The sequence below is a fragment of the Bicyclus anynana genome, chromosome 5 (assembly GCF_947172395.1).
Source record: "Bicyclus anynana chromosome 5, ilBicAnyn1.1, whole genome shotgun sequence".
In the NCBI taxonomy this organism is placed as follows: domain Eukaryota; kingdom Metazoa; phylum Arthropoda; class Insecta; order Lepidoptera; family Nymphalidae; genus Bicyclus; species Bicyclus anynana.
In genome coordinates this window covers 14151312-14177081 of record NC_069087.1, presented here as the reverse complement: position 1 = coordinate 14177081, position 25770 = coordinate 14151312, and the positions used below count along the sequence as shown (strand labels likewise).

The 25770-nt window shown below is 36.0% G+C and overlaps 2 protein-coding genes across 3 annotated transcripts in view; one reads left to right on the top strand and one right to left on the bottom strand.

Annotated features, from left to right (window-relative positions):
• The window catches only part of LOC112052135 (pre-piRNA 3'-exonuclease trimmer), a 494504-nt gene that overhangs the window by 111120 nt on the left and 357614 nt on the right, over positions 1-25770 (bottom strand). Inside the window, exon 1 of one of the 2 annotated variants that reach the window (XM_052881444.1) lies at positions 9438-9442. The exons of the other annotated variant lie outside the window; for it this stretch is intronic. The gene's annotated coding sequence lies outside the window, so the exon portion shown is untranslated. Of the gene's footprint in view, positions 1-9437; positions 9443-25770 lie in introns of those variants that run through there. 2 annotated transcript variants of the gene reach the window in all.
• Positions 12716-25770, top strand: part of LOC112051788 (slit homolog 1 protein) — a 163503-nt gene continuing 150448 nt past the window's right edge. Inside the window, exon 1 of the mRNA XM_024090579.2 lies at positions 12716-12934. The gene's annotated coding sequence lies outside the window, so the exon portion shown is untranslated. The remainder of the gene's footprint in view (positions 12935-25770) is intronic.

The following is a 25770-nucleotide window of genomic DNA, read 5'->3' as shown; positions in this document are numbered from 1 at the left end:
TGAAGAATCGCGAATTAAAATTACAGCAGTTGAAATTAAGACCATACTGCGATTTGAAGTAACATCTGTCGAATACAAAGAGACGACATTCGTTGACTCATTTGAGGGTAGTTCCAATTTCGATAGATCTTCGGATGTAGTTTTTGAATTATTTGCGAAATGTAACATGGAACAATGATGAGAAGCATCACATACTGAACAACGAATTTTTGCGCATGTGTCGGTAAAATCATGCATGGGCTTAAGACATTTCAAACAGAGACTATTTTCTTTTGCGAATCTAAAACGGTCGTAGGGTTTTTTCTGCTTGAACGAATTACACGAAAATAAAGAATGCGAACCACGTTTACACAGCACGCATGTCGAATTTGACTGGACCGAATTACCAGATTTTGATTTGAAACTACTTGCAGTACTAGATTCAGGAGAAGTGACAAATGAGGACTTAGCACGAGTCGTATCTTGATTTTTTGAAAAACGCGTTGAATCAAAACGTGATGTTGAACGTAATGTTGACCTTGAACTTTCCCAAGCGATTATTTCGCGATTTAAAAATTCTTGGAGTTCACTAAAGCGAGGTACTTGATTTGTTGCAATAGATTTATCAAAATTAAGTCGCGTATCTTGATCCAACTTTCTATACAACATGTGAAATAACACGAAGTCCCACTCCTCAATAGGGAAACCCATAGAATCTAAGGCACCGATGTTTTCTAAGAACCCACTAAGAATAGTGCGTAGTCCAGAGGCGGACGGTGAATTTAAATTTGGAAGTTTATATAAAGCGTCCATATGTTGCATTGCTATTAATCGTTCATTTTTATAATTATATTCTAAAATGCTCCATGCTTTTCTATAATTACTACTGGTAATCGACATTCCTTTTAACAATTTACTAGCATCACCACGACAATACGATAATAAATATTGAAATTTAGCTACATCTGAAAGATCTTTATTGCGATCGATTAATGATAAGAACAAATCACTAAAAGAATTCCACTCTTTATAATCACCGGAAAAAGGTGGTACCGATAAAGGCGGTAATTTTACTGCAGTATAATTTGAATTTAAATTTTGATTTACTTCCGGTTTTGGTTCGGAAGTAGATTCCTCTAAACCGAATTTAATACTCATAATTTCTCTAATTAAGTCATTAAAAGTCGAACGAATATTGCTATGTTCAGGTTTCAAAACCTTTGTACTTTCCAGTTCCAAAGTTTCAATAGACGATTGAATTTGTTCAAATTGGTCCTGTATACGGGCGAGTCCCATACAAGAAACCATAAATTTTCGATAAGAATTCACGTCTGAGTTTACCTCCATACCTAACTCAATTATAGTATTCAATTCGCGCTCGATGCAACCTCTGCGATGCATTAAAGCAGCGTGCTCTGTTGATTCCGTCATATTGTAAAATAATTAATAAACTATAAATAAAAATAAAAAAAAATAATAAAAAAAGTTCAAGAATAAAAATATTTTTTATTTACCGAACTTGGCGTATTCACTGCCGTGCCCACTACAGAACGGCTTACTACACGAAAACATAAAAACTCAAATATAAAAAAAAAACAAAATGAAAAAATTAAATATATTTTCGAACAATGTCGTGAGTCGTAATCGTATCGTATGGTATAAATGCTACATGAATCCGATCGAACTTACTTCACTCAACGTAATCTCAAAATTAAAACGAACTAAAATGAACTAATTCAATACACCTCGAGTAGGTATATAGAACAATTACAAACAATTACGATATATTTAAGATAAAATAATACGAATAAAATAACTGGCGAAACTAACGAAAATTAGTAAGGTAGGTAGGTACCTCACTTCGTAATAAAAATTATCACTTTTACGAATACTTAGGTTATTAGAATGAGTTAAGTATATTATTATTTATGAGTAACGAAATATACGCGTCACTAATTATTATTATTATAATATGCAGTTTTTAACGAAATAAATGGATCATCTAGAACTTGACCTATATAATTTAACTTTGAATGCGAAGAACGAACAAAGAATGAAACAGTAGGTATGGCGTCATTCGAATTCCGATTGCAATGATTTTAGGTTATAAAATATAAGAAAATACGTGTATGGCGGGGTGATTCGAATAAATAGAATAAAGAAAACTTAATATCCGGCTCGAAGGACCAATAAATGTGGGGGAGATTCCCCCGGGGAGTGATTTTAGTGGACTGTATTTTACGTAACGAATGTAGGGTGCTGGTGGAAGGAGTTTATTCGAATGTTTCCTTCATTCTAATGGGCAGGCTCCTATCACCGATACGAAGGGTAATTCAAACAAACCACCTACCTTTCGATGATCTGCTGCTGCCCAGCTGCTGGAGTCCAGCTCTCACGCCGACACGTGGGTGATGACGCGCACACGCACTTGGCCGCGGCCTTTTTACACCGTGTCTTTTTATCACGATATCGAACAAAGTCAAATAATAAATAAAAAGGATTATTGTCACCCGAATTGATCGCCCGTTCCGAATAAACGGGCAGCGAATACGAAGCGAAAATAATGTCCGACGAATTGGCGAAAGGTCGACAATACAATTCGCGAGCGACTGACGACAGGGCGCTCACAGCTCCGAGCGCGGTGAGGCAGTCTGTCGAATACCCTCAACATCGGCGACAAAAGTACCCACCCAAGTTGAGGAATTTTTGAACTTCGAATATATCGAATATTTACGAACAACCGACGAACACGATTACAACTATTTAAACCCGATATTATAGAGACAGTTTTTATAATCGCATTAGATCGTTGATTATATACTTTGACAGAAAAGTAACGTCTAGCGAGGCAGGTCCTATACAATAATTGGTCTGAGCTTTGTCGGCATAGAAAGCCCTGTCTAGAATAGCCGCCGTAATTGCCATAGTTTTCTGAGGTTAATAACGACCTCGCTTGATACGTAGCCCGTTGAATAATAGATTTAGAAGGCCCGTCTTAATTATGATGAAAATTTGGGAGTTTCGACTTGAAATGGATATTTTATTTTTGACCGTTTATTCTTTAGACTCAGAACTGACTTCATTCTATTTATTTTAATATTGTACAGCGGAAGAGTATTATTGTTTAAACGCAATAATCTCTGCAACTTTTCACTGGTGGGAGACTTCGGCCGTGGCTAGTTTTCACTCTACCGATAGAGACGTATCGCAAAGCGATTTAGCGTTCCTGTACAATCGCGTAGAAACCGAAAGAGTTGTGGATTTTCATCCTGTTCCTAACAAGTTAGCCCGCTTCTTTCTTAGATTGTATCATTACTTACGATCAGGTGAGATTGTAGTCAAGGGCTAACTCGTAAACAATAAAAAAAGACCTGACCCAGGATTCGAACCCAGAACCGTGTGTGGTTATGGCTAAACTCTGCACCAACTAGACACTTTGCATAAAATATTTAACACCATTAACATAACATTAGTAGAATAAGTTAAATACTGTTGTAAAGTCAGGAAGTTTATTTTGGTTTACTAAATTACCTAAATATAAGTTAAAATTGGGCTCTGCTCTCCTTAATTTATATATTAAACCATAATGCAAAGTTCGCGTGGAAACTCCCCATGTTACCCTAATAGAGTTATCCGTTTCCAAATTTACCTTTATACTTGTATCCATAGCATTGATGAGCCAATCACTTCAGTGAAGTACGTATTATATGCACAGATTAAAGAATAATAGGCAGATAGAGCGGACGGAACACGGCAGTGGTGCAGTCATTTCAAATACACATTAAAAAACTAATACATTCAGTAAGATAGAAAGCGTCGCATCAGTATTCAAGAATCATGGCGACTTATGTTTTTTAAAATAATTTAAATTAATAATATTTGTTCACAAAAATTAAAAAATAAGATGGAGTATTTTCTTATAGGTAATTATTGATTATTAGTCTAATAAGTATTATATTAATTTACGTAATTGTTGTTAATGTTGTAAAGAAAGATTCTGATCATTCTGTATCATTCTTTATTCTGTGATTATTTCCTAAACTTAATATTATAAATGCGAATGTGGTTTCGTTTATTACGCTTTCAAGTCTAAACCAATGAACTGATTTCAAAAATTGTTTTACCAATGGAAAGCTACATTGCCACCGAGTAACGCGTACTATATTTTCTCCCCATATTCCCAAGTACCTACACGGGAACTACAAGGCTGAAAGAGCAGATCGCTGCATAGTAGGTAATAGTACATTATCGTATAAATGCGATAAGTTGAAAATTACAATGATATAGCTGACTCGAGCCATAGGCGAGGGCTATTTAATTTCTTAAATAGCACACAACTGAAAAGTTGCAAGTGCATGCTTCGGACCGGATTCGAACCCACAATCTGCGGAATTGTAGGCAGAGGTCATATCCACTGGGCTATCACGGTTCTCGACCGTACGAGTAGATACGTGAAAATAATTTCTATTGACTTTTCACTCTCTCCAAATAAACGAACTCATTCCCAGTAAAATATATATCTGAAAAGGCTTTCATATTGGTCCTTAAATTACATTAGTAATTGAAGTAGCGTCGTGAAAGATACTCACGAATTGAATACTTTCATCTTGAATTTAGTACAAAATGCCTTTTGACGTTAAAAGTACCCAAACGCGTTTTTAGGCTGTATCTATTGATCCCAGTGGGCTCAAACGCACAACCCTAGTCTTTTATGAATATCGACGCAGGGTAACAGAATAAAAAAGTATATAATGGAAGGTTCTTATTGTTATTTTCATCAATACTGAATATTTGAATGAGATATTTGTTTAGAGATTTCTGCATATTATGGCCTTGTTGATGTAGTGATAGCCCAGTGACCTCTGTCTTTGATTCAGAGGGCGTAGGTTCGTAGGGGCATGCACCTGCGATTTTTCAGTAATGTGCTTTGTAAGTAATTAAATATCTTCTGACGGTACTTCAAACGGCGAAGGAAAAATCATCGTTTATGGATTTTTTTTTTTAATTTTCTATACGTGTTTTAAGTCAGCCTATCCGCAATTGAACTTTAATTTGGTTTGTGAGAAATATAATAGAAACAATAATATTTTTATGAAAACTTCGAACAAAACGGAACGATATATGATAAATTGTGGGGAAAAAAGGTAAAGCTCTTATAAATCCCTTTCTCATATGATAGTAACAATAAACTTGAAAGAAAGAAGAAGTTTTAGAATTCGGAGATATTTATGTATTGAACTAGCGGACGCCCGCGACTTCGTCCGCCCTTAGACCTCTTTAATCCGGCCTTATCGCAAAATCCGTTCTTATCGGATACCTGCTAACTTTAGACTACCTCCCTGCCAAATTTCATCTTTGTACGTCAAGCGGTTTTCGAGAATTCATGATGAATGAACTTTTGTATTTATATAGTAGTATGATATATTACAGGAGATGTTTATAATCTCCTTGACTGGGAAGTTGTAGTACCTACAGCACTACTAATTATAAAATGACTACATTAATTTATTATGAAAACGTCTAAAACTCACGTGATACAATATGATAATGATTGATGATGATGATTATTAATAAATTAAAACGAATAACAATCACGATAATTTAAATTCTGAAAAAAAAATCTAAAAAGTAAATGACTCACATCACTTTTGTTTGGGGTTCGGAGTAAAATCAACTCAAGGGTGTGGTATGATAGTGTTGGTACCTACTCGGTACTAACGCGCAACCTTTTTGTTTAAAATATCCTGAAATAATATTGTTTGTGAAAACCGAAGACTCGGATTTCGGTAAATTATGTTAGGAATATTGAGACAGTTCTTAATAGAAAGCTTTGTTAGATGCTTACAGTTCATCTAAATTATGTAAACTTTCAAGGTTTGTCCCTTTAAGTAAACTTTAATGTAACACAAGCGGACGCCCGCATGGAATTTAATTTTGCACAAATCCCTCGGGAAACATAGATTTTTCAGGGATAAAAAGTAGCCTATGTGATAATCCATGCTTTAATATATCTCAATACCAAATTTCAGCTAATTCGGTTCAGTAGTCGAGGCGTGAAAGAGTAACAAACATTCATAACATCAAAATTATCAGTTTTCGCAAATCTCGGGAAATCATGGATTTTTTCGGGTTAAAAAGTAAATAATTCAGATTAAAATCTATTTAAAATTTCAGCCAAATTGCTTCAGTAGTAGCGGCGTTAAACAGTAACAAACACCCAAACATCCATACAAACTTTCGCGTTTATAATATTACTAGCGGACGCCCGCAACTTCGTCCGCGTGGAATTCAGTTTTTAACCATGAATTTTTCCGGAATGAAAAGTAGTCTATGTGTTAATCCAGAGCAAAATCGATTTCCATTCCAAATTTCAGCCAAATCGCTTCAGTAGCCGCAGCGTAAAAGAGGAACAAATATACTCACACACTTACACACAAACTTTCGCCTTTATAATATTAGTGTGAAGTGTTATAACTAGGATACTATTTTTATTAAATTAGCTATAGGGGGCTTCGCTAATAATATTAAAGCTTCATCAATCAATCAATTATTATAAGTTGTAGGTCGTTTAAATAAGTAAGGTATTTTTATTCGTCAGGAAAAGTATTGTTTTTGGATGGTGAGCGCCCATTGGATCATATACAGCTATTTCCATATTCTCCGCGATAAGACATCGAAACCAAGCGATAACATCACCTAGATCCTCTAAGTACGTTTAGTTAGTTAGTAATACAGTCTAAGTTCCACTCAGAAACCGAAGTTACCTCTAATGTAAGCCACTGTCCATCCTATAAGTTTATGAGTTGTTAGCGAGATCTGCATGATGTCTTGCACATCGCGATAAACACACGATCAGTTTTATCGGATGTTCTGCAGTTAGCGTTGCAGGCACGTGGATTTATTGGATCGTCAGAAGCTGACATAATAGCCCTTACTTCTAGTCAACATCTACGAGTAACATTAATGTAAAATTTAATGATGGTGAGATGTAACAAAGAAACAAAATGAAAAAAAAGAAACTAATGTTAAAGATTAACTTCGTTCGGCCTTAATAAAAGAGAATGTCGAGTACGTTTAACCGAATGAAAGGGTTTCTCAAAACGTTACCCTTTTACAAAGGTACAATGATAACAGCTACTCTGAACAGGAAATTCATTAGTCAGTCAGAATAGAACCCTCGAAACTCGTATATTAAGAAAGTATTTTATTATACTTAATGTTTTTTCCTTCCTTTTATAATGTTTTGGTTAAAAGAAAAATGAACAAAAACGTCCAATTATTATAATTAATGACGTTGCTTAACCGAGGCAAGTATTTTTTTCATAAAAATAATGATTTTTTTGTATTTTTTGTAGACAGTTAGTGACGATAAATAAATACGACAAGAATTTGTAATTCCCAAATTGGTTTAGGTCTTAGTACATTTAATAACACCTAGTAAACCATCATTACGTGTACGTCGTGGTTTTCTATACCATTAATAAGGATAGCACTCTGTTAGAAATTAGGTTCATAAAATATGTTAATCTTGTGTTTCACGTGACACGTGTGTTTGTATGTAGGTACAGGTCCATTAGTCTATGTGAGTTTGTATTTCAGTATATTATTATAAATTCGAGTGTAAACAAATAATACTAATGGATATCCTGAAAATCGAAGATAAAAATAAACATATGTTAGAAGTTCCTCGATTACGGGTGGTGTTTACATCCATTATTTATGCTATGATGGGGAAATCAGTGTTTGTATAAATAAAAGGGTTTTTCATGACTTGAGCTCAGTTGTTTGTTAAGCAGCGTGGACACTGTCACGCTGCCAGTCATTTCGTGCAATAATGTTTTGTTCTAACTATTAATATTGTAGTGAGTGTTTATGCATTCTGAAAGGAATTCATCCTTTAAACCTACACCCACCTCACAAGTCTTGGGAACTGCTCGAGGTGTTTCCTCTACCATAAAATAATGGGGTATCGCTGCTACTCGTCACGTCACACATAGCATACAGAATTTGAATTGTTTTTTAATTTATATATTATTTTATACATAGTTGCGATTTGCGTTATTTGATAAAGTTAAAAAAACCTTTTTAATAAAAGAATATATTTCATGACCGGGACGTAAGAGAGCTTATCTATTTGTTAAAATTTATAGTACATACATAAAACAAAGCTGTTAATTTTCGTATCGATATGAAAAACGGTTCGTAACTTGTTGATGTATACGTTTGCTGACATATTTCGTGTTTTTACAGGCAAGTCGCGCGAAACGGCGACATTTCCAGCCGATATGAAGCGGGTTTATTTTTGTTGGGGCGTTCCTATCGATGCTGTCCCCGAGGAGTGGAAACTGGATATTGCTGTATAAAAATGTTTTACGAGCAATTCGGGAATAATCGTTTCGCCTGATTACTCTGATTAGTATTCTAACTAATGTTACAAATGGTAAATTAATGAGTTTTCTTGTTTACGCCTTCATGATCTTTGTTATTAGCCTATTGTTTATATCTTACAAAACAAAGTGCTGGAATGGCGACCCCACACTAGTAAGCGCAGTGTTGGTCGACCCTCCACCAGGTGGACTGACGACATCAAGCGAGTCGCACGGAATCGCTGGATGCAGGTGGCTCAGTATCGTGATGTTTGGAAGTCCCTACAAAAGGCCTATGTCCTGCAGTGGACGTCCATCGGCTGATATGATGATGATGATGATGATGATGATGATGATGATGATGATGATGATGGCAAAACAAAGGTCAAGGACAAAGGTCTCTTCTCTCAAATCCAGCGCCAGATCGCTTGTCGGCCTCTTGTCTTTTTTGCCAGTGTTGGTCTCGTTGATGTTTTAAATGTGCTTGCAAAGTACTTGAAATGAACGAATATTAATAACATTTGCTACCTATCTATAAACATGGATTAAGATTTAAGACTCAACATCCTTCTTAGTAAAGTGTACGTAATCAATACTGATTTAAGTGAAATTGAGGTTTCTATATATTGTATGTTTATAAATATGGCTCTTGGAGTTATTTATTCAGTTTATATAATAAATATGGATACTGTCGAAGAAGCATCGCTCTAATTGTTAATATTTTACTCAGGTACCTACAGGTATTGTAACTACAGGTCTGATTGGAAAAATTCTTTCAGTGTTAGATAGCCCATTTATCGAGAAAGGCTATAGTCTATATATGATTTCCGTATTCATACGGGAACGGGAACTACGTGGGTGAAACCGCGCGGCGTCAGTTAGTGACGTATATTTGCTTTAGAAGTAGACAATATAAATACAACTGATGGCGATTCAACGTAGGACTCTGGAATTCAGTCCATCCTCTCAGTTGTCAAGTTCTTTTTATCTCAAAACACAAAAGCAACGCGCTTTGAACGACACTTGGAAGCTCAAGATATCGCGAACAAAATACTGAACGAAACGTGAAAATATAATGATTGAAAAAAAAATTCAATTCAATTGTTGAACATGAAAGTTATGAACATTAAACTGCTTGGTCCCGTGGTTTTACATGCGAATCCCGTTCCTGTGAAAATATTGTTTTTTTTATTATTTACAAGTTAGCCCTTGATTACAATCTCACCTGATGGATATGGATGCTACACACTTCTTTCGGTTTCTACACGACATCGTACTGGAACGCTAAATCCTTGGCGGTACGTCATTGTCGGTAGGGTGGTAACTAGCCACGGCGGTAACTTAAAAAAAAAGTAAAAAGGTTACTAAGTAGCCGATGTACCATTCTAGACTATAATTTATCAAAAAAAAAATTTGTTTGCGGAACGTGAAAGTTTGATCAGTATAGAGTACCTAGTATAAGACAGATAAAAACTGACTGTACGGTTTTATAGTGAAACATACAGTACTTCTAATAAGGCCCATTGTTAGCGACCAAGTCTCGGATCCGAAGGTCATCACTGGCAACACGCACTGTTCGAAAACTTTTATTAGAAGGCTCAAAGTCACTCTGCGGGCGATGGAGCGAGTTATGCTTGGAGTTTCTCTGCGTGATCGAATCAGAAATGAGAAGATCCGCAGACGAACCAAAGTCACTAACATAGCTCAGCAAGTCGCGAAACTGAAGTGGCAATGGGCAGGCCACATAGTTCGAAGAGCCGATGGACGTTGGAGTCCCAAGGAGCTGGAATGGCGACTCCGCACCGGTAAGCGCAGTGTTGGTCGACCCCCCACTAGGTGGACCGACGATATCAAGTGGGTTGCAGGAAGCCGCTGGATGCTGTTGGCTCGAGACCGTTGTGTTTGGAAGTGCATGCAAGAGGCTCATTTCCAGCAGTTGACGTCCATCGGCTGACAATGATGATGGTACAGGACTTTATATTTGTAGATAATTTAAGAGGAATAGCGTAAAAAATAGTTGAAAATTCGTATTAGAAACGACCTTTACCCATCTGATTAATGGATTACGTTGAAAATATATTGCGCGAGGGTTGCCTAAAAAATTCCTGACCAAACTATATTTCACCATTACTAAGCTTATGGAGTTTTTGAGGCAACCTACTCGCAATATATTTTTTAACGGACTACAAAAAACTTTTTACCTATTAAACAGTAAATGAAGGTCGCTTCTATTACGAATCTTAGACAATTATCTTGTCCCCTCTCCTATAAGGAGAGTGTCATGACTGATAAAGTAATCAATCAATTGAAAATCAAGAAGAAACTAAACACAAAAGATTCGCTGCTTTTATTAGATATTATGTTCGCAAGGTTTATTTTCGTTCCCTTTTCCTATTTCACGTAATACCTGTTGGCAATTCCCGATGGTATGGAATTGGGGCTTGGCTCACAAAAATATTTTATGAGCAATTCAAAAATAGTCGCGCCGCTTAATAGAATATGTTCTAAAGCTATTGGTTACTTACCGATTTACGATAATGCTTCTCTAGGATTATTCTGGTTACGACTTAAGTAAAATTATATGTAAAAGTATGTATTTATGTGTATATTTTTCTTTGTGTCTGGATATATTTTTGACGTTTAAATATACTTAATACATTGATTTTTTTTTACGCAAAAATGTAAAATGTAGGTATAGGTACGTACGAGTAGGTAATTAAATTCAATGTTGGTCCACTGACCATTCAATAAGTTCATGAGTTTGCAGCGCTAACAGCAGGATAAAACTGATCGGGTGTAGGTCGCGATATGCATCGGGACATCATGCCGATTGCGACCAACAAACGATCAGTTTTTATCGGCTGTCCTGCCGATAGCGCTGCAATCTCATGAACTTATTTGATGGTCAGTGGCTAACATTACACTTATCAACGTATGTAGGTACTTTACAATCTACAAATCTTACCTACTACGGAGAAATTTCTTAACCTACCTAATAAAAAATACGCAAATTGATGCACTAAGATATTCGTAATTGCGTAGTTTAGTTAAATAGATTGCGATAATAATATCATTGGAGTTGGTGCCATAAAACTACGATCATACTCCAGTAGATACCTAATATCTATCAGTAGGGCAACTGGTGGCATAGAATCTAGATCTAGAACTTATAAGAGGTATTACAGTCCAATCAGAATGGCTGTTCCTATATTCTTTCAACTGTTAAGTCTGATGTTAAGCGAATATACTTTTAAGGTAAAAGCAATGTATAATGCATGTATAAGTAAGTATATTTGTGTTGATCCTTTATAATTTCCCCAGGGGTAGGCAGCGAATTGATTTTAACGAAGGTATCAAACTTACCTAATCTAATCTATCAGAATCATCTCTCGGCATCGTTTGGAACAGCTTTATTATAAGTGTATAGGTTTAGTAGGTGTTTTGTTTCCTCTTGGAATCAATTTAGAATTTAGCTTCGATTCACAGAATTAGAACTACCTGCAAAGATGTACTCCAGACAGTCAAGGTAGGTATAAATTAAATAACTCTTCGAAGGTAGAGCAATAATATTGCATTTCTATTTAATATACGACGAGATTGCAGTCAAGTGTCAAATTACCGTTAGAAAGAAGATAACTAACTATCTACTAACTAATACTAAATAAAAAAATTAGGATGAATGGGATCTACTCTATCCACTCTCAATCAAAAAGTGAAACGAATCTGGATGAACATTTGCACAGTGACAGTATACAGGATGTCCCGTCATTAATGGATAATACGCAAATTGTAAATACGCCACCTAATTATCTAAAACTAATTTGAATACCTAATTATCTACAAAAAAAATAAAACATTATTTATAAAAGTAGCATTGAAAAAACTGATTCAAGAAAGAAAAATTTTAAAAATCCGAATAAAATATATAACTTGGTCACCCTAGGGATTTTTTTAGGCAAAACTATTCAATTTAGTTTTAGATAATTAGGTGGTGTATCTACCATTTGCGTATTATCCATTAATTATGAGACACCATGTATATAGTATGCAGTCTGGAATTTTAAAACAAACTATAATAATAGGGCCTTGATTAAATATACTCACAAGAACGGCAACCACACGGATAAAACCTCGGGGCAACACAAGTACCTAACATGAAAAATGAAAAACTAACTCCTTTTGTCGCCCAAAAAATAGAGGCGATATAGGTTACAGACAATTTCTACAGTGTAAAATTGCCAAAAGCATTCGCTAGCGAACAAAAGGTTCAAGTGTCACAAAGGGCGCGAAGACTAAACGAATTCATGAAGGTTTTGCGGGCGAGGGGTGAGGGGTGGCGGACGCGGGGTGCGCGGCAGAGTCGAGCCTGTCTCTGCGGCGATACCACGCCGCGGGCCCCCGGAACTAAGTCCCGAATATATCATACAAGACTCTTGAAAATGGGTAATACGTGTGTGGAAAAACACTAGTTGAAGCACTGTGTAATCAGCGACAAAATAAAATTTTCCGACGCGTGTTGTGTGTAATAATTGAGCACTTTCCCGCCTTTCTTCAGCTACGAGCGACGCGATTTCGTCGATATTTCAAAGGTAAGAAAACTTTCTTTTGTTGACGAATGCTAGTCAAAATAATTGATTAGTTGATTTGCATCAATAAAGTTGGTTTTTCATGACGTATTTTCGTGGAAAATTTTTACTTTAAGGTTTAACACGTTACGTTAAATAATAATTGGTTTAAAACATTGGTTTTCATAGCGTTATTGATATAAAAAATGGAAGATTGATGTAATCGTGAAGTGGAAGGTATATAAATGCTTAATATATATTTTTAAGAATATGGCTTTAGTACATGTATTTGAATATTTTGTCTAACTACCTACTTTACAATTTCCTACAGTAGGAAAGGTCTGTTTCATTACTGTTTCTGTCAGCAGTGAATAAAGTAAAATTAGCCATAATGATTGCCAACCTTTGATAGGAAATCTAACAGAAGAAAAAGAAGAAAAGGTTTAGTTTTTACTTATAACCTACCTAACTACGTTAAGGTTTTCATAAATATACTTGTTCTTGATCGGTTTTTAAACGCAAACGGTTCAGAAACAATTATTTAGGAAATTTAATATGAATTTCGTTTACATTAAAATTATATATTAACATACTCGTACCTATATAGGTATCGTTCTGGCATTCAGTTATTTTTGTGCTGAGTTATTGCGCTGAATATTTTTCGGAGAAGCAACCATTTAACGGTCCACCATTTTGTTTTCTAAAGAGAACAAAATGGTTCATCCTACACAATATATGTTCAGCCATGGTATACAACAAAGAACTCCTTCTTGTAAATTGTAAAGCTAAAGAGTTTACTGTGAGAACTTTATAGTAATATTTGATGTGTACAGAATACTTTACTAGAGCCTCAACGGGAATCAAACCTGAGTTCTTAGGTTCGATCCCTGCTGGTTTACTATAACCATATTCAATCCTAACACGTTTTTATGTCTGATTGGAGTAGAGAAGGGCATTTTGGTCATGTTTTCAAAGACTAATTTACTTTTTTTTTAATAAGGCGGCGCTTTTTGCGACCTCATATCTTTAATTTAAGTAAGAGACTATATATTACACACAAGCTTTTTTCGGTTTTCCTATTATATTTATATATTTTCCTATAGCACCTTATAATAACGTTAGCATTGAAGTTACACAATTCTATTTTTTATTAATATTATAAACACGAAAGTTTGTATGGATATTTGGGTGTTTGTTACTCTTTAACGCCGCTAATACTGAACCGATTTGGCTGAAATGTGCAACGAAGATCGATAATACGCTGAATTAACATATAGGCTACTTTTCATCCCGAAAAAAACCATTGGTTTTGCGAGATTTGCGTAAAATTGAATTCAACGCAGACGAAGTTGCGGGCGTCCGCTAGTTATTATATAAGTATGCAAAAGCTGAGCACAGGATGCTTGAAAGTGTTTGAAAAACGCGTACATTTTGAACTTGTATACGATCGCAGCAAGTTAAATAATAAAATAAAATAATGGAGATAATTTCTTTTCATATAATCTTCAACCTTTCTCAGAATGTATATTTGCGTTGGAATTTTCAAAGATCAAAGGATCAGGCCCGCGTTAATCTCATCAAAGTGAGGGGCACCCTCTTACTAAGAGTTGAGACTCATCAATCTAAGGTACAATTAGGATGGAATGAGATGATAGTGTCAGTCATCAGTTAATAGCTGCTGGCTTAATTAAGACATTTACTGCGCACTTTTCTTCTTCCAAGAATTCTTTAATTCAAGAAAATCTCGAGTAATCGGATAGACTTACGCCATGTTCACACTACATTGTGAACGTTTAAAATCGAATACTACAAAAACCTAGACTTAGGTTAACTTATTTTTTTATGTTATTAAATAATACTTTATATAATACTAGCGGACGCCCGCGACTTCGTCCGCGTAAAATTGGTGTTTTACAAATCCCTCGAAAACCATGTATTTTCCGGGATGAAAAGTAGCCTGTGTTAATCCAGAGTGAAATCTATTTCCATTACAAGTTTCAGCCAAATCGCTTCAGTAGCCGCAGCGTAAAGGAGGAACAAACATACACACACACAAACTTTCGCCTTCAAAATATTAGTGTGATAGCGGACCCGGTCAAGGTTCGCTTTTACTTATGTACACATCTTCCCTACCCTACTCCCTACCTAAACCTATCCAACCCTACTGTGCCCCTAGTTTTCCCGTAGCCTACCGCTAACCCTAACCCTACCCTACCCCAGCCTTACCTCTACCCTACCCCTACCCTGCCCCTACCTTATCCGTACCCTACCCCTATCCTACCCTTCCCCTTCCCTATCGTACCCCTACCCCTATCCTACCCTTCCCCTTCCCTATCATACCCCTACCCTACCCTAACCTTCTCGTACCCTATTGTACCCTTCCCTACCTTTTTTTGTTTATATGTATTGATTTATCTATCCACTACCTCAATACGTATGTGTGTTCAACGCATTAACGGCGTGCCAATTACTGGGCTCCTAAATAATATATTGAGTTTATTTTTATCCTTACATACTCACATAAAAATACTTCGTAAACTTGATTCATTACATCCTACCACTTCGTGCGTGATCCTTAAATGTGTTCCGTAGTATGAAAAGGTAAATCTAATAATACATTAAGATTTATGGAAATGTGGGCTTTTAGGTTAGAAACAGCCTTATTAGAATAATATAGTACCTACAACAATTTACAGAGCAATATGAGTATTCTATGAGTATGGGTTTTTTTTTCTTACAAGTCAGCCCTTGACTACAATCTCACCTGATGGTAAGTCATGATGCAATCTAAGATGGAAGCAGACTAATTTGTTAGGAGGAGGATGAAAATTCACACCTCTTTCGGTTTCTACACGACATCGTACCGGAACGCTATATCGCTTGGCGGTATGTCTTTGTCGGTAGGGTGGTAACTCGCCACGGCTGAAGTCTCCCACTAGCCAGACCTGGACCAATTAAGAAAACCTCAATCGGTCCAGTCCAGACCTCACAGTCTTGTAAAACCACCGCGCATACCACTGCGCGAATTTAATATCCATATATATTTTTATATTAGAGTTTGTACGGAGATGTACTAACTGTATTCATGATTATTTTCAACCGAGTAAAGACAGAGAGAAGGTTAACAATTTATCGTGTATATATACTTTATGTATAAACATGTGTAACTTTTTACTGAGTAGTCCCATGTTCATATTTTTTTTTAATTAGAAAAGGTATATTTCATACTAGCGGACGCCCGCGACTTCGTCCGCGTGAAACCCTACTACTACACAACCCTACTTTCTAAAATACAGGGAATGAGTAGGAAAAGCTCCGAACAGCTAAGATATCGGGAATTACACGTGTTATTGTGAGTCAACCATAAAAGATAGATTGTACAAATGCTGTCGTGTTTTTTTTAAATAATGTTAAGGAAAACATTTCCGTCATACACTCTGACTAAATACATAAGGACTAGTATCGCATCCAAATTCATGAACAAAATTTTCTGCCATTTCATCATTTTCTAAGGAAAACGAGCTTAGATTTCATACATATCTTATACTAAACTAGCAGTTTGTGTTCGTTTTTTACACCATTTAACTACACAAAAAGGTATTTTTACGGAGGTTTTTAACCGACGGACACGATTGTAAACTATAAAACATCGATTCTATAGAGACAGTGTTAATAATCGCATAAGATCGTTGATCATATACTTTGACAGAAAAATAATGTCTTGCGGGGCAGGTCTTTATCTAATTAGTCTGAGGTCATACATGATTTCTGTGTAGCTTTAACCATTAAGGCTGCACACGCCATTTCCCTTTTTAGTTTCGTGGCTACGTTAATGCCTTGAAGTCGGTTGTATTTTTTTATAATTATAGCATCAAAGCAGCATGGATGTATATTGTATATGGCCTGAAGAGCTGGTGAAACGGCGACGTCTATATGTCATATTCCTCTTCCTTTCGATTGATGAGGATGATGATGATGATGATGGTGATGATGAATGACAACGACCGGGACCAAAAACTCAACGTCCTCTCCGAAACACTGATAGTTCCCCTTTTTCCGAAACCAAAACTAACCAATGATTGCAGTTCTATCTCTCTCTCTATAGTCGTTGCTTCATTACTGAAGATCGTGGTCCTGGTAAGATCCCAGCCTTCTACGGGTCCACGCCTTCCATCGGCTTCTGTTGGTGGCCATCGCTGCTATAGTGTAGAACTTCGTCCCTTTATCCTCCTTCAGCTGGTCAGCCCATCGTGTTGGTGAGCAGCCCCTCGGTCATTTCTCGTCAGTGATGCCTGTTATTATTAATTTCTCCAAACTTTCTATATTTGCTATAAATTATATCACACAAAACTTAAAAAAGCACTCACCATTTACATAAAAGACATCCACATAATTTAATCACAGTTGACAGGTGTAATGCGGTGGCGCTGAGAAGCTTTATGATTTAAGGCATTCACTAAACACAGTTAGTGGAATACGTAACATTGGAGGCTCTCCTCTGAGACTAGACCTTTATTCAAACTCGTTAAAACTTCGTGACTCATATAGCGTGACGTATTGCGTCACATGCGTACTAAAATAAAAGGCCTTCATTCTGAATATACTTTTTTCACTATAAACTCTACAATAACTAACTGATATATTTATTTGAAAAGGAGATGGTCCATTTCCACTCTTGTACCCCGTATCATTAAAATTTAAAAAATACAAGGATTTTATTTTATAATATGTAAATAAATCTAGCTAAATAAAAAGAAGTAATTAAATAAAATTTAAACCCAAGTTTTTGAGTTATAACAAGATGGCGTCCTTAAAGCAACTATGCTACAAATGTCAAATCGACTACTGCGTTGAAAACGTCATCAATCCGCCATTATTACCCATATTAGTGTTGCATTTCTTGGGAGAGAATGAATATTATTTTTCAAGAATTAATGTAAATTCGTAGATTTGTATAATCAAAAATAGGTAAAAAAAATATTTTCTTTTATTTCCGTCAGGGTACAATGACTGATCCTGGGCTCCATACAATTTTAGACCATCTCCTTTGTAGGAAAGTCTTTGTAAGGAAAATTCTCAGGCTATGCTTGTATTTATTAAGAGTTGATTTCAGCCCTATTTATCATTATCAGCCGATGGACGTCCTCTGCTGGGCATAGGCCTCTTGCATGGACTTCCAAGCACAACGGTCTCGAGCAGCCAGCATCCAACGACTCCCTGCAACCCGCTTGATGTTCTTGGTCCACCTAATGGGGGGTCGTCTTTCCAGTGCGGGGTCGCCATTCCAGCACCTTGGGGCCCCAATGTCTAAAACGCAAACACTAATTTTCAACAATATTTTTTTTTGTAGGACAATATAAGTAAATATCGTATCAACTCATTTATATTATACTAGAGACGCCCGCGACTTCGTCCGCCCTCAGACCTCTTAAATGTGGTCCTACCACAAAATCCATTTTTAGTGGATACCTACTAACTGTCAAGCGGTTTTCTAGATTTCGTGATGAATGACCTTTCGCATTTATTAAGTTTAATTGGTATATTTCTTTGCGTTTAAATAAATGGGTCACCTGATCTTAGAAAGAGTACTGTGAAGGAATAATTTATTCAGGACTTTTACGATTGCACGGCAGTAGTTAATCCCGTTATGTTACTTTTATTGCTTGATCTGGAAACGGCGGCAGCGGCAGCGGTCTCAACGAGATTATAATGGAATACAATCTTCGTTTTATTTGCGATGTTTTGCTATTTCTTGGGAAAGCATTAAATGTTTTAATTATTATGATGATGAATGATTTTTTTCAAAAACGAAAATGTTTTCATTATTTATTTTAACCGACTTCAAAAAATATATATAGAATATAGGCGGCTCAGGATAGTTTTGTTTGTGATATGATGATGATCACGATGTTAATAATAATTATTATTTTTTTACAGTAAAGTTAAAAATAATAAGGTATTAATTTTTTGACATTGACTTACAAAATTTAAAAAAATGCACATTTAATTACGACTATGATTAGTTTTTGTATTTACAAATTAATCTTTCAACACAAGGTACACAGAATTTCCAAGGCAGTGAGCTAATTTCTCATTTATATTGTGCTAGTTCATGATGTCTTAATTAATCTGAACAATTTCTGCCAACAGAATGAAACAATTAAGTACCATTGCTTGAAATTTGGATTAATTAAGCTGCCACTTCATTTATGTAATGAAATTAATAGAATAATTAATTGAGAATAGCTTTATTTATTTTTAGTACCTTGTTCAAAATATTGAATCAAAATAACAATTTATACGTTCAATTCTGTATTATTTGCACATATAATTTGTATGTATTGGAAATAGCTTTAACGATTTGAAATTTTTTTGTAATAATATTATATTACTAGCTGACGCCGCGCGGTTTCACCCACGTGCTTGCCGTTTCCGTAAGAATACGGGGATAATATATAGCCTATAGCCTTCCTCGATAAATGGGCTATCTAACACTGAAAGAATTTTTCTAATCGGACTAGTAGTTCCTGAGATTAGCGCGTTCAATCAAACAAACAAACAAACAAACTCTTCAGCTTTATAATATTAGTATAGATGAGTAGGTAGGTATAGTGAAATAAATTTAAACGTAATCCTGTATTTTAATAATACTATAATTGGATTCGGTAATCGATCATTCATGGTTAAACTAGCAGATGCCCGCAACTTCATCCGCGTGGAATAAAGTTTTTCGCAAATTTCGCAAATAATATGGATTTTTTGGGAATAAAAAGTAGCCTATGTGTTAATCCAAGGTATTATCTATCTTCGTTTTAAATGTCAGCCAAATCGGTACAGTAGTTGCGGCGTTAAAAAGTAACAAACATACAAACTTTCGCGTTTATAATATTAGTAGTTATTGGTTATGTGACGTGTCTTTATTAGAAATATACTATATATATAACATTAAAAATATATTATAACGTCAAATTGTAGGTATGTGTGTATTGTACAGTAAAATTGAGCACTTTCAGTGGTATTTCAAAACTCTACGAACGAAAAAAAAAGAAATTTACAAAAAAATCCTCCCCCATGCTCGGCCAGCTAGAACTATAAATTAAATTCTATTGCGAGCGTAACAATTTCTATCGAGTAATTCTCTTCTCAGAAACGGACTAGGGTACTTAAATACACCCTTTTTAATCTTCTACTGCAAGAAGGTAGACAGTTAAGCCACCGCAAAGCTCATTTATCTCTTAGAATGTGCTACTTTGTGTCACTTCATTCTTCTATAAAATATCTAATGTTTTTTTAACCACGACATATAGTGTACTTGTGATTTCGTGCGTGTTTTTTTTTATTACGTCACTTGGACTTGGAGGTTCATTACATTACATTCGTAATGCACGCCATTAACGATCAATTATTCTCACGGTTCTGCAGCACCCACAACTATAACTAATCGTTTATTGGTCACTGCGTGCATGCCGGCTCTACTTATTAAACGTCTCGCTGCCGTTTGCGCTGTGAGAATAATTGACCGTCAATGGCTAACTTTAGTTCTTCTAGCCCTCAGGGTTAATTGTGGCAGAGCAAAACGAATCTGAACATCAATAAAAAATTTAGCTAAAGATTTATGAACTTACTAGCGGACGCCCGCGACTTTGTCCGCGTGGAACTCAGTTTTTCACAAATCCCGCGGGAAATATGTGAATACCCAGGACGGAAAGTAGCCTATGTGTTAATCCTGAAAAAAATCTGTTTCTATTTAAAATTTCAGCCAAATCGCTTCAGTGCCAAGGAAAGCGCACAGTGCAAAGGAGAAACAAAACACACACTCACACAAACTTTCGGCTTTATATAAAGTGTGATAAAAAATGTAGCTATTAATGAACTTATTAAGTTTTTTTTTGTCTTAAATCTTATATAAAGGTACTTCATATTCAGCTCACTGTTGAGCTCGAGTCTCCTCTTAGAATGAGAGGGGTTAGGCGAATAGTCCACCACGCTGGCTCAATGCGGATTAGCAGACTGCACACACGCAGAGAATTAAGAAAATTCTCTGGTATGCAGGTTTCGTCACGATGTTTTCCTTCACAGTTAGAGACATGTGATATTTAAATTCTTAAAACGCACACCATTGAAAAGTTGGAGGTGCACACCCTCCGGAATCGGAGGCAGAGGTCATATCCACTAACACTAACTATAACCTGTATGTTATATTCCCGTATTCTTACAGGAACGGGGGTAAAACCGCAGGGTGGGTAGTTGAATATGTAGATTTAACCACAATTTAACACCGAGTCCAAACGTTAAGTTAACAAGTATTTAACACCGTCGTAACGGATTATTCAGTTTATTACCTAACGGTTGAACTATCAGACGTTTGGTCTACGTTTGGTCTATCAAGGCTGAAGTGAACGTGTGATCGATGCTTGAACTGAAACCACGTTATCTAATCCAATACTGGGGGTGTTAATCTGTTTTCTATATGGATTAGCTATGTAAACGGTAGTATGTGGTACTTGTGTTCGAGCAATACCTTGAATAACTACATTATAATAATGATATATTTATATTTTTATGCATAGTTTTATTTATCATCTAGTGGGCACCCGCGACTTCGTCCGCGTGGAAATCAATGTAAACTTTCAAACCCTATTTTCACACAATATTTTTTTGTATCATTTTCTTATGAATTATGAACAAATTTGTAAAACTATAACTCTAAAAATGAAGGACTTTTATTTCTATTATACCCCTTCTTATTTTATTTTCGCAGTAAAGAGTATTCTATAACCTATTCCGTATTATGGCCTTAAACTGTGCCAAGTTTCATTTGAATTTATTCAGTAGTTTCAACGTGATGCCCGAAAATATTTTTAGCTTCAGTATCGATTATATAATGCCCCCCAAAAATATTTTTAAAAATATCTTCAATGTACAGAATGAACAAAGTGTACAGAATTCAAATTTTCAAAATATCTTCAATGTACAGAATGTACAAAATGTACAGAATTCGTATTATAAGTAAAGATTCTAGATGGCGCTGGCGTCCGTTATGCCACAATAACGTTTGGTGTTACAAATGGTATAAGTAAAATTTCAAATTGTGAATAACTGAATTGAATTCGACCAGTTTTATTATAAGTATAGATTATCACAGAATAGAGAATGATACAGAATGAGTCTTTACAAGTCGAGCAGTGAATAAGACTAATAATAATCAATAAGTACCTATAAAAAATCTTTTTTTTTTAGTTTTTGTGAACATATTTTTAAAATATTTAAAAACATACGACGCCATTTTTTTGAATAATACATGTCTGGTGGATGATGCAAAGTACCAACTTAAAGTATCTTCTCTCTTGACTTGAAGATAATTATAAGATCTGTGATATTACATTTATTTTCATATATTTATGTATGAAAAAGTCACTATGAATAACTTAAATAAATTGTCCCACTGCTCTCAGACTAATTTTATTAAAAAAGAAACATAATACATCCACCAAGAAAATTTTCAAGAGAGTGGGTGCAAAGTTATGTTAGCTGTTAAAAATATTGCCCTCGTTTCTCTAGAAACTTCTCTCCAGCTATTTCGGAATAAATTTGTTTTTAAATAGACCTTGAAGCCTTATGCTCTCTTTCAGTTCTAGTGTTTCCGTAATAATAAACTGCATTTATTATTCACGCTATATGTTTAGTCTATGCTATATACTTTATGATACTCGTACCATCATGCTCTTTAAATAAAAGCGATCAAGTTACTCAAAAAGCCTAGAAGTAGAGCCATCTACTTGTTTCGTCAACTATTACCTACTTTAAAATGTTATCGAGGTATTATCGTTTAAAAAAAAATGTTTTTTCAAAGTTGGCCTACGTCAGGTGTAGACACTCCTTAATTCCTCTAAAAATGGCGTCTTATCGGTGTATTGTAAAAGTAAACTTCGTTGCGAGTAAAAATACGTGCGACGTAATCGACGACGAAAATAAATGGGTTTGTTTTTAAGAATAATTAAACTGCGTAAAGCTTGTTTAAAGACGACTTGGGCTTAATTCGCACGTGAGTTAAAAAAGCGATGCGTTTAAACCCAGCGTTGACGGGCGTAGCGTATTAAGTTACATAAGATCTATTCCCAACGCCCAAAATTGTAAATGAAACACTGCTCGATCAAAAAGCGTCGAGTTTTAAAAACGCTGTCGTGTGAACATAATTATAGAAATTAATTGGGAATGCATTTGTTGTATTTGAACGCTTTTTTAACGTCTGTTAAAAAAGCTCTCGTGCGAATGAGGGCATATGTCAGGCACTTCGTAAGTCCCAAAATACAGAAAGGGCATATTATCGGTTTGTTGTTACTAATACTAATAAACTGCAAATCGATTGTACCGAGGCAGCTTACGTCAAATGTAGACAAACCTTAAGTGCATAAAATGGAAAACGAAGATATTATTATCGTTTTTTTCCAAAAATTAAACTGCGTAACAAGTTTTGTTCAAATTCACCCTATGCCAGGTTTAAACACTTACCTACAAATCTATACTAATATTATACAACTGAAGAGTTTGTTTGTTTGATTGAACGCGCTAATCTCAGGAACCTATATATTATCTCCGTATTCCTACGGGAAGGGGAAACACGCAGAAAACCGCGCGGTGTCAGCTAGTGTATAATTAAAATCATTTTTGAAAAGAAAAAAGAAAAATTAGGTTTTTAAATTGCATATCGCTTGTTCGAAGTCGCAAGGTGTAGACGCTCCCTTAGTTACGAGTTCCTTACTTTCCAGCGGTTTTCTTAGCTCAGGGTAAAAATAAAGTAATATTTTCTTAGCGTTTTTCTTTGAGTGTTTGAGAAATTGGAATTTTCTCGCGGTGTTTACCTTTCACGAGCAGATGCTTGGGTCTGTACCTGTGAAGCCAAGTCGCCTGTAAAATATTTGAATCCTTTTGAGATGACTGATTATCGTTGAACAAAGCCCTTTATACCCAGCTACTCTTACTTTAAAGAGTTTCCATTTTAATTATTTTATATTACGACAATTATTACATTAGATACTAGCTGACGTCCCGCGGTTTTACCCGCGTGAGAATATAAGGATAAAACATAGCTTAAGGCACTCACAAATGAGAGACGTGATAGCCCAGTGGGTATGACTTCTGCCTCCGATTCCGGAGGGTGTGGGTTCGAATCCGGTCCGGGGCATACACGTCCAACTTTTCAGTTGTGTGCATTTTAAGAAATTAAATATCACCTGTCTCAAACGGTGAAGGAAAACATCGTGAGGAAACCTGCACGCCAGAGAATTTCTTAATTCTCTACGTGTGTGAAGTCTGCCAATCCGCATTGGGCCAGCGTGGTGGACTATTGGCCTAACCCTTCTCATTCTGAGAGGAGACTCGAGCTCAGCAGTGAGCCGTATATGAGTTGATAACGACGACTCACAAATAACGTGTCTTTCGTGGCTTAGTGGTACAAAAAACGTAGATCCATAGATTACGTCCCCTACACCACATACATTACCTCTTTATAATGCTATCCACTCAACATCCAATAAACTTACATGCCTGCAGAGCTAACGGCTTGACATCCGATAAAACTTATCGTGTGTTGGTCGCGATATTTATTGACCTTATTTACCCGAATGCCACTTAAGAATAAATATATTCAATCACATGCGGAAAGCATAATAGTATGGACCGACGACATTAAGCCGGTCTCAAGGATCGCCAGGTCGCTGGATGTTAGCGAATTTTGACGGCCTCCGTGGCGCGGTGGTATGCGCGGTGGATTTACAAGACGGAGGTCCTGGGTTCGATCCCGGGCTGGGCAGATTAAGATTTCCGTATAGAAACCGAAAGGAGGATTTTCATCCTCCTCCTAACAAGTTAGCCCGCTTCCATCTTAGACTGCATCATCACTTACCATCAGGTGAGAGTGTAGTCAAGGGCTAACTTGTAAAGAATAAAAAAAAAAAGAATCAAGACCGTAGTGTTTCGAAGGCCATAGAAGAGGCATATGTCCACCAGTGGATGGCCATTGGCTGATAGAGATGAAAGATCACAGATGTTAGAAGAGAAAATAAATAAATAAACCAAACCAATGTATACAACGCAAATATTGGTGCTAGAGTACGCAGTTACCTATCATGAACGTTTGCTCAGGATGTTTAATTTATTCAATTTATTCGTACCTTCTCCCGTTTTCAGCGCACTTTTAATTTTTTGCAATAAGGATAAAAGCTTTTTTATTAATGCAGGTTTAAAAATAAGTAATACAAAGCGGATCTCATAAAGCGAGGAGTGAGAGAGGGAGATTACAATTAATAGTAACTAGCTGAAGCCGCGCGGTTTCACTCGCGTGGTTCTTGTTCACGTAGGAATACGGGGATACTATATAGCCTATAGCCTTCCTCGATAATCTGAAAGAATTTTACATATCGGACCAGTAGTTCCTGAGATTAGCGCGTTCAACCAAACAAACTCTTCAGCTTTATAATATTAGTACAGATAGAGAGCCTATTTTGGCAGATTATATAAATAATAGTAATTAGATAATAATAATAACAATTAGATTGCTGGCGGCTCGAAACCGCTTTGGTTTGGAAGTCCATGCAAGAGGCCTATGTCCAGCAGTGGACGTCCATCGGCTGATGATGATGATGATGATGATGATGATGATGATGATGATGATGATGATGATAATGATGATGATGATGATGATGATAATGATGATGATGATGATGATGATAACACTGAGGTCTGGAAGATGCGGCTTGGAAGCAAATCGCCGTACTCGCCAGGACTATATACACAAAGTTCGAGCAGTATGGTCACTGGTCATGAATAAAAATTTTGTTTTTGGGCCCAAGACTCTCGCG